Source organism: Heptranchias perlo, chromosome 9 (assembly GCF_035084215.1).
Source record: "Heptranchias perlo isolate sHepPer1 chromosome 9, sHepPer1.hap1, whole genome shotgun sequence".
Classification (NCBI taxonomy): domain Eukaryota; kingdom Metazoa; phylum Chordata; class Chondrichthyes; order Hexanchiformes; family Hexanchidae; genus Heptranchias; species Heptranchias perlo.
This window is the reverse complement of record NC_090333.1, coordinates 38,570,857-38,583,084: the sequence shown is the minus strand read 5'-3', so window position 1 is coordinate 38,583,084 and position 12,228 is coordinate 38,570,857. Positions and strand designations below refer to the sequence as shown.

Genomic DNA, 12,228 nt, shown 5'->3' with positions numbered 1-12,228 from the left:
ATTCCCTTGTAATTATTGAACACATTTTTATACATTCCTTTTATTGTTATACTTCAAATCATAGCCTGTCACAAAATAAACATTTCTAATCACAACACATTATGCTACACTGCCCAAGGCACTTGCCGACAAAGACGCATGCTGATTAAAAATTATAAAAGCAATGATTAGCAAATGAGAAAGGCTAAGGAGTTACATAACTCCTTTTACATTTTATATAACAAATACAATCCTGATTCTGGGTGTCTTCCAAATAATAGGCGTTTGTTTTTTTTGGCTCTTATGAAAACGCACACATTTTCTCCCATGCTTTTCTTCTCTATCACAGACCTCCTAAAATCTGAAAAGGTGGAGTGGCTCACTCCCAAAGCTACTCTTTGCCAGCTACCAGAAACTGCACAAAATGAGAATGGTGGAGGCTCTGGATGTGGCGTTCTCACACAGGGGAGAGAAAACACCTGGCTTTTCACAGTGGCACAACCGAAATCAAAAATTCAAATGGTGGGAGACTTGAATCTGCTTCCTGTCATTCTATGCCATTGCTTGTTAATGCTCCAACATACCACCACTGCTTCCTTCGATTTTAAAGCACTCGTTCTCCAATTTATTTCATTAATGCTAGTCTCATTAATGAACAGGGACATAATGCTAATTTGAAAGCACTACTGTTAAAATCTTAACAAAACAAAGCACTTTATACTTTTCTTTTTGTTTACAGATACTGTGGCATGTGGAAAAAATGTGTTTTTAGTTAGAGTTTTAGTTCTAAGCTGCTGTATTAGCACATTTATGTATTTGCTCCTATAAATTAGGAAAGAATGAATGAACTTGCATTTATAGTGATGTATCACATTCTCATGACATCACAGAGCATTTTACAAACAATGGATTACTTTTGAAGTAGTCACTAATGTTATGTTAGCAAATGCAGCAGCCAAATTGCGCACAGGAAGATCCCACAAACAACAAATAAATGAATGACCACACAATCTATTTTTGGTGGCGTTCGGTGAGGGAGAAATGTTGCCTACGACACCAGGAGAACTCCCACTCTCCTTGGAGTAGAACCGTTAGATCTTTCATGTCCACTCAAGCGGGCAGTTGGGGGCCTCGATTTAACATCTCATCCAAAATATGGCACTTCTGACAATGCAGCGCTGAAGTACAGTACTCTCCACTCCACATGGAATTCATAACACTGAAATCTTGACATCAAAACTGTTAAATAGGTAGTTAAGGAAAAAAGCAAATGAAATATTGTGTATAATTTTGAGGAAGTTGACAGCTAAATAGGAAGATACTTGTGTAATAAAAAGGGAGCAGATGCAGTGGGGTTTACCACTAGATCACCATTCGCTTGCCATTGCGGGCTTCACTGAGTTAGGGGAAAGAAAATTTGTACAAGGTAATCCAGCCTAGGCTCAATATATGCCTCCAAGGGGTGGGTCAACCAAAACAGTGAAGGTTTGGGAGCAGTTTGCCTACCAATCACACTTTCAGCAATGACGGTAAATGCCCGAGTACACTGAAGAATGGGCATAGCTTACCTTGAAAATAAAACTGCTAATGAAGAAAATGGACAACAGTTTGCATATTTTATTCGATACTAATCTCACCCATTTGTACATTTTATTTCAAATATATTCAAAAACAAAATATGCCTTTATGAATTATAAATTTGTTTTCTTAAACAGGTGAAAAATAAAAACTATAGAACACTAACAGTATTGCACTGAAAATATTTACACACATTACGGAGAACGAACATGCCACATAATTTTAAATTAAAAGCTGTTTTACATTAGTGTAGCACTTCGTTTTGTCTCCCTTTTCACTCCACCCTCTTTCCTCTATACACACTTCACATTATTTTGATACAGACAATCCTAAGAGAGCATCAAATAATTTTAATATGCATTGATTAAAATACTATTCAGATTCACTTTGATTTTAGTCACACAAAGTACACAAGAAGCAGGTGTTTTCTGAGAAAAGCAAATTTGATACGTCTTTGATGGTTCCAACAATTAATAAGTTATGGCACACAGTGAAGACATTCTTTTACTATGAGTACGATACTAGCTTAAGCTAACAGAATCCAAGTTTACTGTAATTACTACATATTTACATAAAGTAAAAAATATTAAATCACTGTGAGCAAGTAATGTTTGATGTGGCTTGTACAGCTATATTTGGCAGATTGATCTTCAAATGACAGACAGCACGTGACAGCCTGAAAATCCAGCAAATACGCTTTTGCTGAAGCTTTGGTGTTTACTTTGTATTTTGAATTTGGAGATTTTCATATGCCATCACATGCATTTCCAAACTACAAATTACAGTTCTGAATTAATCGAAATTCTAAAGCAAGCTCAGCTATGTATTATGGTGTTCCCCAAGGTCTGATCAAATTAATGATAAAATAATGATCTGAGCTACAAAATGCATCTTACTTAATTAACGCGCTGTTACAAATGTTAATGAATGCCAAGGTATCTGAAGGTCTGTTACAATCTTGTACCTTCTCCCAACATTAGTTTTTCTTGCAGCAAGTCTCATCACTTTTTCCATGCTAAAATGCACTCACCCATAGAAATGCATTCACACACTCTATTCCAAAATCTTCCTAACCATTTCAAGCACAGTTAATTGCTTCCTTACCAATATACATTAATTACAGAGAACAGATTACAAACCTTACTAAGTGCCTCTTCAGTTCTTTAAATGTTGGAGCTAATTAAGTAATGACAATTAGAAGAGTGCATCCAGTTGTTTTGATGAAAAGACTTATGCTGGGTTTCACTAAATTGTATCGTTATTCTCCTTCCTATACATACCACATTGCGGCCACTTATAATGTACTGATCAGCACCTACCCAACTTGTGTGATTTACCCCATGTCCATTGTAATCTGACAACTAGGTCCCCCTCCTTAACTCAGCACTCTCCTTCTGATGTGTCCTGGGTAGCTCTCCAACGCAGCACTCTTTGGTCAAAGACCAGCAGTGCTTCAAGATTTCAGGACAATTCAGTCCGAGCTTCCATTTCCCAGCCCTCTCCAACTCATTGCTCTTCTCCCCAGTGCCACCTTGACAGACAAAAAAAACTGTCCTCAGTTCATGCAAATATATTTGTCCAGTTCACCTAATGGTCCATAGAGTGCACTACAATGAATGGACTGCATTTATCAAATTTGCTTGCCTTGAAAATGCAGAATTACTAGGGCTTCAATAATGGAGATGTTTCTAAGCTTTGGTTTCTTACTTATCAGAGTTGTGCCTTAGAATCATAGAATCTTACAGCACAGAAGAAGGCCATTTGGCCCGTCGTGCCTGCGCCAGCTCTTTGAAAGAGCTGTCTAATTTAGTCCCACACCCCACCTCTTTCCCCATAACCCTACAAATTAGTAGTCTTCAAGTAAATGTCCAATTGCCTTTTGAATGTTCCTACGGAATCTGTTTCCACCATGCTTTCAGGTAGTGCATTCTAGATCTTAACAACCCTCTGAAAAAATTTCTCATTACCCCTCTAGTTCTTTTGCCATTTATTTTAAATCTGAGATCTCTGGTTAACGACCCACTTGCCAGAGGAAACAGTCTCTCCCTGCTTGCTCTATCAAAGCCCCTCATAATTTTGAATACCTCTACTAGGTCTCCTCTTAACCTTCTCTGCTCTGAGAACAACCCCAGCTGCTTCAGTCTTTCCACATAACTGAAGCCCCTCATCCCTGGTATCATCCTGATAAACCTCCTCTGTACCCTCTCCATGTCCTTGACATCCTTCCTAATGTGTGGTATCCAGAATTGAACACAGTACTCTAACTGAGGCCTAACCAATGACTTAGAAAGGTTTGGCATGAGTTCCTTGTTTTTGTATTCAATGCCCCCATTTACAAGGCCAAGTACGCTTTCTTAACCGCCTTATCTATTTGCCCTGCCACCTTCAAAGAATTGTGAATAGGCACACTCAGGTCCCTCTGCTCTTGCAACCCCCTCAAAATAGAACCATTTACATTATACTGCCCCTCCATATTGTTCCTCCGAAAGTGCATCACTTCACATTTATCCACATTAAATTGCATCTGCCATATGTCTGCCCATTTCACCAGTCTGTCTATGTCCTCCTGAAGTCTGCTACTATCCCGCTCACTATTTACTACATTGCCAAGTTTTGTATCATCTGCAAACTTCGAAATTGTACTCTCTATTTCCAAGTCCAGGTCACTTATAAAAGAAAAGCAATGGACCTAATACCGACCCTTGGGGGACGCCACGACATACTTCTCTCCAGTCAGAAAAACATTCATTCTCCATCACTTTCTGTCTTCTATCCCTTAGCCAATTACATGCCCAAGTTACCATTGTCCCTTTAATCCCATGTGCTTCTATTTTCCGAAAAGGTCTGTTCCGTGGTACTTTATCAAATGCCTTTTGAAAGTCATAAATACAACACCTACTGCACTAACTTCATCAACCCTCTGTTACTTCAAAGAACTCAATCAGGTTAGTCAGACATGATTTGCCTTTGCCTTGCCAAGTGAGAATTAATTTTGTCCTTGACAATGGTCTCTAGTAATTTTCCCACCATTGACATTAGACTGACTGGCTTGCAGTTACCAGGTTTATCCCTCTCCTCTTTTCTGAACAGGGGTGTAACATTTGCAATCCTTCAGTCCTCTGGCATCACTCCCATATCCAAGAAGGATTGAATGATTGTGGTCAGAACTTCTGCTATCTCCAACCTAGCTTCCCTCAGCAACTTAGGATGCACGCTATCTGGACAGGGTGACTTGTTAAATAGGTTGGCATCACTCAAAGTTAACACCTTCTTTCTATCTATTTTTATCCTATCCACTATCTGTTCTCCCTCCTCCTCTACTGCGATATTAACTTCATCCTCTTCTTTTATGAATGATGTGGAGTTGCCAGTGATGGACTGGGGTGGACAAATGTAAGGAATCTTACAACACCAGGTTATAGTCCAACAAATAAAATTGTTGGACTATAACCTGGTGTTGTAAGATTCCTTACATTTCTTTTATGAAGACAGATGCAAAGTACTCATTCAGTACTTCAGTCATGCCTCTGCCTCCATAAGAGGATTTACTTTTTTGTCCAAAATCGGCCCCATTATTCCTTTAACTATCATTTTACTTTTCATATGTTTATAAAAGATTTTTGGGTTCCCTATTATGTTACCCACTAATCTTCACTCAGTCTCTCTTTGCCCTTGTATCCTTTTTCATTTCCCCCTGCACTCTCTGTATTCGGTCTGGTTTTCTGCTGCATTCTGTACCTGACGTGTCATAAACCTCCTTTTTCTGTTTTATGAAAATTCAGACAATAACAGTAATGCAACTAACCATCTGTCTGGTCTGATATTGCATACATAGTACAGAACTGCTTCTATTTGAAGTGGTTCTTTATATAATCTTTGTTCCCAGTGTTTTGGAATCTGCTGCATTGCAAAGCAGGCTCCAAAATACAGTGACACAACCACAAATTGAGGGACTGAGCTATAATGAAACTAGGTAAATTTGGGTTATATTCCCTGGAGATGACAAGATTAAAAGATGATTTGACTAAGGTGTTGAAAATAATGAAAGAAATTAACAGACTAGGTAGAGAATATCTATTGCCTCTAATATCCAGAGCATAGGGACAACCAAGAACAAGGGGCATAGTCTTAGAATTTGAGCTAAGCAGTTAAGAGCAAATCCAGGAAAAGCTTCACACAAAAGGTTGAGAGAAAATACAACACAGTGCATTGAGGTTCACTGATGCAGAATCAATTGAAGTGTTCAAAAGAAAAGTAGATACATTTGAAAAATAGGATATTATGGGCTATGGAGAAAAGGTAGGAAACTGGGATTAAAAAGATGTGGCATAGGCTCAATGGGCCAAATGGCTTACTCCTGTTTCTAAGTTGTTTAAAAGTCATGAATGGAAACTTTCATTTATAGCTAATGGCATCTTAAAATACCCCCATGTGGGTGAGAAAGCACATTGCTGGTTCAGCCCAATGACCTGAAAAAATGATAACTTGTTCACATTGCTGTTCTGGCACTACTGCCTCTGAAGGTGTCTGGGAAAGCCACCTCTGCAAATGGGCCAGCCATGATCATGCCTCCTCCTTCACCATACAACGTTGCTACTAGCAAGAATGCGGTAAAGTAACTACAACACATTTTTTTCTAGCACAACTATGTTCTCTAATGGAATACTATTAACTGTTCGAAAATGTACATGGCATAAACATATGTAACAGGTCTCAATACACCAAAAAATAATCTACAGTGAATCAAGAATAATTAAACCGTAATCTTGAAGCTTGTACGTAATGCAAGACTGATATTGCAGATTGTGATTTATTTTCTGGTAAATCAAGTATCATTTGGTGTATTCAATACATAAAATATTCTTTAAAAAAAAATGAAAAACTTTCTGTAAAATTACAAGCCTTTTAAATAGCTAGCCATCAACATTATTTAAAAAGACAGCATTCCTAAATAATATTGTTTTACAATATGCCTTTTCTTCCGCAGCAATATAATCTGAAGTGAAATGCATTTTCATAATTGTTACAAATCCTATCTACAAACTTCACTTCCTGTTGTCATGAATTTTGCTTACACTTTTTATGCCAACATTTAACACTGAAAATGTCTACCCACTTATAAAAGGAATTTCCTATGTAAACAGGTCCCAGTAATGCTGTAGTTGCAGGCTACAGCCACTAGGTGGCTTTGTAGGTCTACTGGATCCTCCATCACTAAATCTGAGACTGCGAGCAATGCCAAGGGAGATCTACTAGTACTATCAAGTTATCAGGACCACTGATTAAAGGCGGCTGAATAAGTGAAACTGCATTTTATTATAAAGTCTCATGCAAGTGTTAGCGCAATCTTTGGATTCAAGTTACGTAATTATACCCATTTTTGTGGGAAATTGTCAATGAGTACTGGGAGTGGTGTCTCAGGGGTCTGGTAGCAATGGGCTGAGGGGGTGTTATGGGAAGAGAGAACTGTGACTGGTGTTATGGGGCTTTGGCGGTGGTAGGAAGGTGATTCTGAGATCTACGAGTATAAGGATGGAGTGCCAGGGTGTGGGAGTAGCAGATTGAGTGCTGGAATCTGAGTGAATAAGTGAAAGGAGTTTAAGGGTATAGTGGCTCTGGGAGTGGTGTTCTGAAAGGAGTCACCAGGAGAATTGGGGGGTGGTGAAGAAAGTTGTAGGTTTTCTTCCTATGGGGGCTGAGGCTCGCAGTATAAAGGGAGAGTGTCTCTGGTAGAATTGAGGTGGATAGGGAATGCAGGAGATTGGAGCTCTGGGATTTCAAGCATCTTTGCCCCTTTCTAATACCATTATTAGATTGTAAGCTGGCCAGCTGTCAGTTATATAAATTGTTTATTGTATTCACCAAAGTGCAGTAAGCACTTTAAACAATTAACATTTGGTTCCCAGTTCAATGCTGGGAAATCAGCTTGGTTGGAGGTCTGATGACAGCGATGACAATGGAACAAAGATTGGGCGAAAAGTCAGATTGGATGGGATGCCTAATTATGGTAGTGGACACAGTAAGGTAGACCAGGGGTCATCAATTGAGAGGTACAAGTTTCACAGCCCCCAGACAGATGGCACTTTAGAGATCAGCATCATCTACCTTAGAGATGGGAGTTAGGATTCAGTCAGAGGTAAGTTTTTAAAATTGTGTCAAACAAGTATAACAGACTGGCATGATAGAAATAGCACGTCAGGAAACTAACAAACATGCAATTCTTGCAGGAAGTGTATGCAATAAACAGGACTATTAATATTACTAGCAGGTCTTCCACGGTATTGCTCATGGTGACTTTGAGCACATGCTGTTTCAACCCACATAAATTGCATTTATATAGCACCTTTAATGTAGTAAAAACATCCCAAAACCGTCTACTTCCACTTCCATAATATCGCACGTTTCCATTCCTGCCTCAGCTCATCTGCTGCTGAAACCCTCATCCATGCCTTTGTTACCTCCAGACTCAACTATTCCAATGCTCTTCTGGCCGGCAATATATAATTGGGAATACTATTTTACAGTGATTAAATAAGTTAAATTGCATTTTTACTACAAAGTATAGTGGGAGCGTTAAATGGTATTTTTGAGTCTTTTACATTGATGCCCCTTGTATAAGTGCTGTTTGCTGTTTATTTAATAGGGGACTACCCAACTGTTGTGAGGCACCCTTTAAGGGATCCCACCTCCACAGAAAGAAAGGCTGCTTTTCTGGGGAAACCAGGAGTCAACTTTAAGTTGTTTAAAAGGCACAGAGAAAAAAAAAAGTTTAAAAAAAAAATCACTGCAATTGCTGAATTTAAAGTCAATTCCCAGTCATTGCTGAGAATGCAGCTTTTTTTTCCCTGTGGAGTCAGGATTCAATAAAGGGGTTAAAGGGTTTCTCACACTGGCTGGGGAGCCAGTTACTACACTACCAGGCAGAAGCACTGAGGGTTGAGTTGGATTGCCAGATGCGGGGATGGTTCCATGGGGCTGGTGAGAGGCCGATTAGACCAGGTTAGGAGCACAGCGTCACATATCGTGGAGGCATGAGGGGGAGGACTCAAAGTTAGTAAATGACAAGTGTAGAATAACTTTAATTTAGATGTGGCGGGCAGGCATGGCAGAAATAGCATGACGGGGAAGTAATTAAGGTATCTAAACAGGAGGTGTGCACATATGCAAGACAATATAAGATAAATATAAGTGTAAAGCCTTTAATATTTTATTTCTAATGTGATTTGTTATTAAATTATTCAAGTTTTCACAATAGAAGACAATTAAAGACAGACATAGTTGAGAATGAATGCTGCAAGCTTCCCATTTTCATCCGAGGGTCCTGGCGATCACAGAATCAGAATCCATGGATGAAGAGGTTGGCCAAATGAGTACATTGTACATCCACTTTCACTGCAATATTTTTAAAACTAGCGTTTATCATCCTTGTGCTGCCGTTTTAGTTAAAAAAAAACTTCCCTTACAGAATGACAACACAGTTTATATTTTTTAAAAAGCTATGCACAAATGGTGACTCTAGTACTAAAGTACTGGACTCCAAGCCAATGTTCAAATTCTAAACTCAACTGTAATTTAAACTCAGCTGGCTCTGAAGGCCAGACTTAATAATGTACAGAGAGATTGCTAGATGATGTCCTCAGTGGAAACATACTTAGTCAATATACATAAGATCATAAGATAAAGTTCTCCGTTAAACTGAGTGAGTTGAATGAAAGTGTGACTAGTGAGCCGGCAAGCGGTCACAGTGACCGGAGAATATGTTGAAATGAAACAGAAATAGTGTGACTGAATAACAAGCTTTACATGTGTCCACCATGTGTTCTATTTCTTGCATTTTATGATTTACTTCTTGGCTTCATGATTTACATCTACAAAATCAAATGATTGAAAACTAACACACTGTGCATCAAAATGCATGCAAGATTATTTAGAATTTTAAAGAAACATAGCCTTGGGTCAGAGTCAGATGGTACAAACTGCCATGATATTAGGTAATAGCTCATTTTTAAGTAGGTAACAGATCTATCCAAATTGCTACCCACCCCCCACTTAACTAACAGTTCACAGGATACAGTTTCAAGCAGCATTGAAGATGAGCAATTTAAGCAGCACAAAATAAATATTCAATTCAAAATCCAGATTTACACTCAAAGTAAAAGAACTAATTCCAAACCCCATCAGTTGGGAGTAAAAACATATCAGATCACTTGATATATACAGGAAAAAGCTGTTTTACTAATAACATGCATTAAAAGCTTTTATCATCACAAAACTTTAAAAAAAAGCTATGCTAGTGTATGAAAGCTTGAATATTCTATTAGAATTTTCTGTCATACGTTGTGACTAGACTTAGTGGGGATAATTTTCACCTTCACCATCTGGGCGGTAATCTGGCAGAGCGGATCACCCGCCTGTTGCGAATCAAGCGTGATTGTCATCCTACTGATTTCAATGGGATGAAAATCAGGCAGTTTCTACAATGGACAGGCGATTTCTACAATGGACAGGCGATCTGCTCCATCAGATTACTGCCCAGGTGGTGGTGACGTTTAAAATTTACCTCAATGTGTTGGTAGGAACACGGTATGTGGGTAAAAAAAAAAATTAACCTTAGGCTAATGTTTCAATTTTGCTCAATACTTTATTTGTTGCTGTGAATTCATCACCTCAAATTGCTCCCCCAGAAGTACCACCACTGACAAACCTATAAACACAAGTGCTTTCACCCCAATATTATATAGTTCAAAATGTGGGTTGTCCAGACACAACCCACATTTGGAAGGAGAATATCTAGAAGTGTGCAGTTAGGTATTTTATGTTGTAGTTCATAGTGACAATGGACTTCTCAAAAATATTAACTTTACAGGGTATTTTATATCAGTATATGGTAGAATAACCAACTTACACTTGAGAACCTTTTTTTTTTGGAGGGGAGAGGAAACATAGGTGATTCTCCTACACGGATCAAAATTTGTAAACCTTTCGTAATCAGACATGATTTTCACCAAATACCAGCCATCTGATTTAAATCATGCACACCACCTAGTGGCAAGTTAAAGCTACAGTATTCATTTCTGGTCTTCCATCATACTATATTCTAAAACTACTGAACAAAATCAAAACTTAAACACAATTTTTATTTTAAGGGATTTCAAATATATTGTATTTCAAGTTCTAAAAACCCTCTAAAATATTTATTCCACCTTCCCCCTTCATTCTTCGAGTGATATATCCTGAGAATACACTGCCCCCATATCAATTTGCCAACCACTGAAAACAATCTCACCACTTACCCTCTCAAAGCCTTTCATAACTGTGAACCTTCTCTGTGACAGTAAAAAGGGACCCAATTTTTCAAGCCTTTCTTCATAACTGTCTCCTTTTGTTTCTGGTATAAATACTATTACTCATCACAAAATATTTAGCAAATTGATGTGCTCAACATGAGGCCAATTCTTCCTCCAGGGCCGAGTGATTTAGACCAAAGCTGCCCCATCTTGCAACCATTCCCCCCTCCCCCCATTTCTTGCTACAAATCTACCTTGCCATTTAGTCCTGAATACACCATGTGGGTCAAAAAAGCCTTTCTGTTGCATACCATATGCTCTGAATGATGAAGATGAATAAGTTGTGTGATAAAACCAATGTACATTGAAACCTTGCTGTCATTAAACAAAGCCATGAAACAGGAGCGCCCTTCTCCTCTTCTCACCACAGTCTCAAAAAACTGCACCAAGATAAAGTTGGCATTCCCTAGAATCCTCAGATACCTATATGTATTAACAGTTGTTACAGCTGCTCCATGTATTTCCCAATGAATACATCTTGAGCCATGCAGAAGCATAACTGCACAAGAGGGAAATTCATTACCATATCCCATGAGTTAGCCCATTATTCAAGACAGAAGTAGAATGCACGAGATCCTCATCACATCATCTGCAAAAAGGAGCAGGGCATTTCTTTCAGAAATGCTTGGAACAAATACTCCAAGACCATCATCATTGATAAAGACATTTAATTGAATAGCTCAATGAGTCTACTCTTACATGGACCCTGGAGCAGGAGTATACAACCAAGATCAAATCCAAGATTCAGACACAGTTCCATTGTATCCAGTTTTATTTAAAAATAAAGACTGCATGAAGCACTAGGTCAAAAGTTTTGTACAAACCTATAAAAGTAATGCAAGAAGTTTCCCCAATCTTGTATGAAACCACATCGCGCCTCATGCAGACCTTACAAGAACAAAATCTAGTGAACTCCTCTCTGATTATTAAGCGTCGTCAAGTGCAGCTGATACACATGCTGTGACAACCCAAAGAACTACCTTAAGAGCTACTAACATTAATGCGATTCTTTGGTGATTTTCATCATCACTAGCATCCCCTTCTTGTGAATAGAAGCCACAAGTGAGTGCATATCTATGCCTCGAACAGAATATTATTCGCCAATATAATGAGTGGTCAGTTCTGCAAATTAATACTGCAGTTTTGCAGAATCCGGAGTAGGATGGGAACCAGCAAGAGCCGATCAGAGCTAGCTCAGCGCAGTGAAAATTTCCCAACAGAAGAGCAAAAAACTGAAGACACAGGAGCAGGCCAGGTACTAGAAGTTACTGAGGCAGTCCAGCAGAGGGGTGGGTTTCAGGCGAGAAAAGGTTACTTTAAAACT

The 12,228-nt window shown here is 38.7% G+C and overlaps 1 protein-coding gene across 2 annotated transcripts in view; it reads right to left on the bottom strand.

Moving 5' to 3' along the window:
• faf1 (Fas (TNFRSF6) associated factor 1) overlaps nt 1-12,228 on the bottom strand; it is a 292,563-nt gene that overhangs the window by 202,129 nt on the left and 78,206 nt on the right. The gene's annotated exons all lie outside the window — the stretch shown is intronic.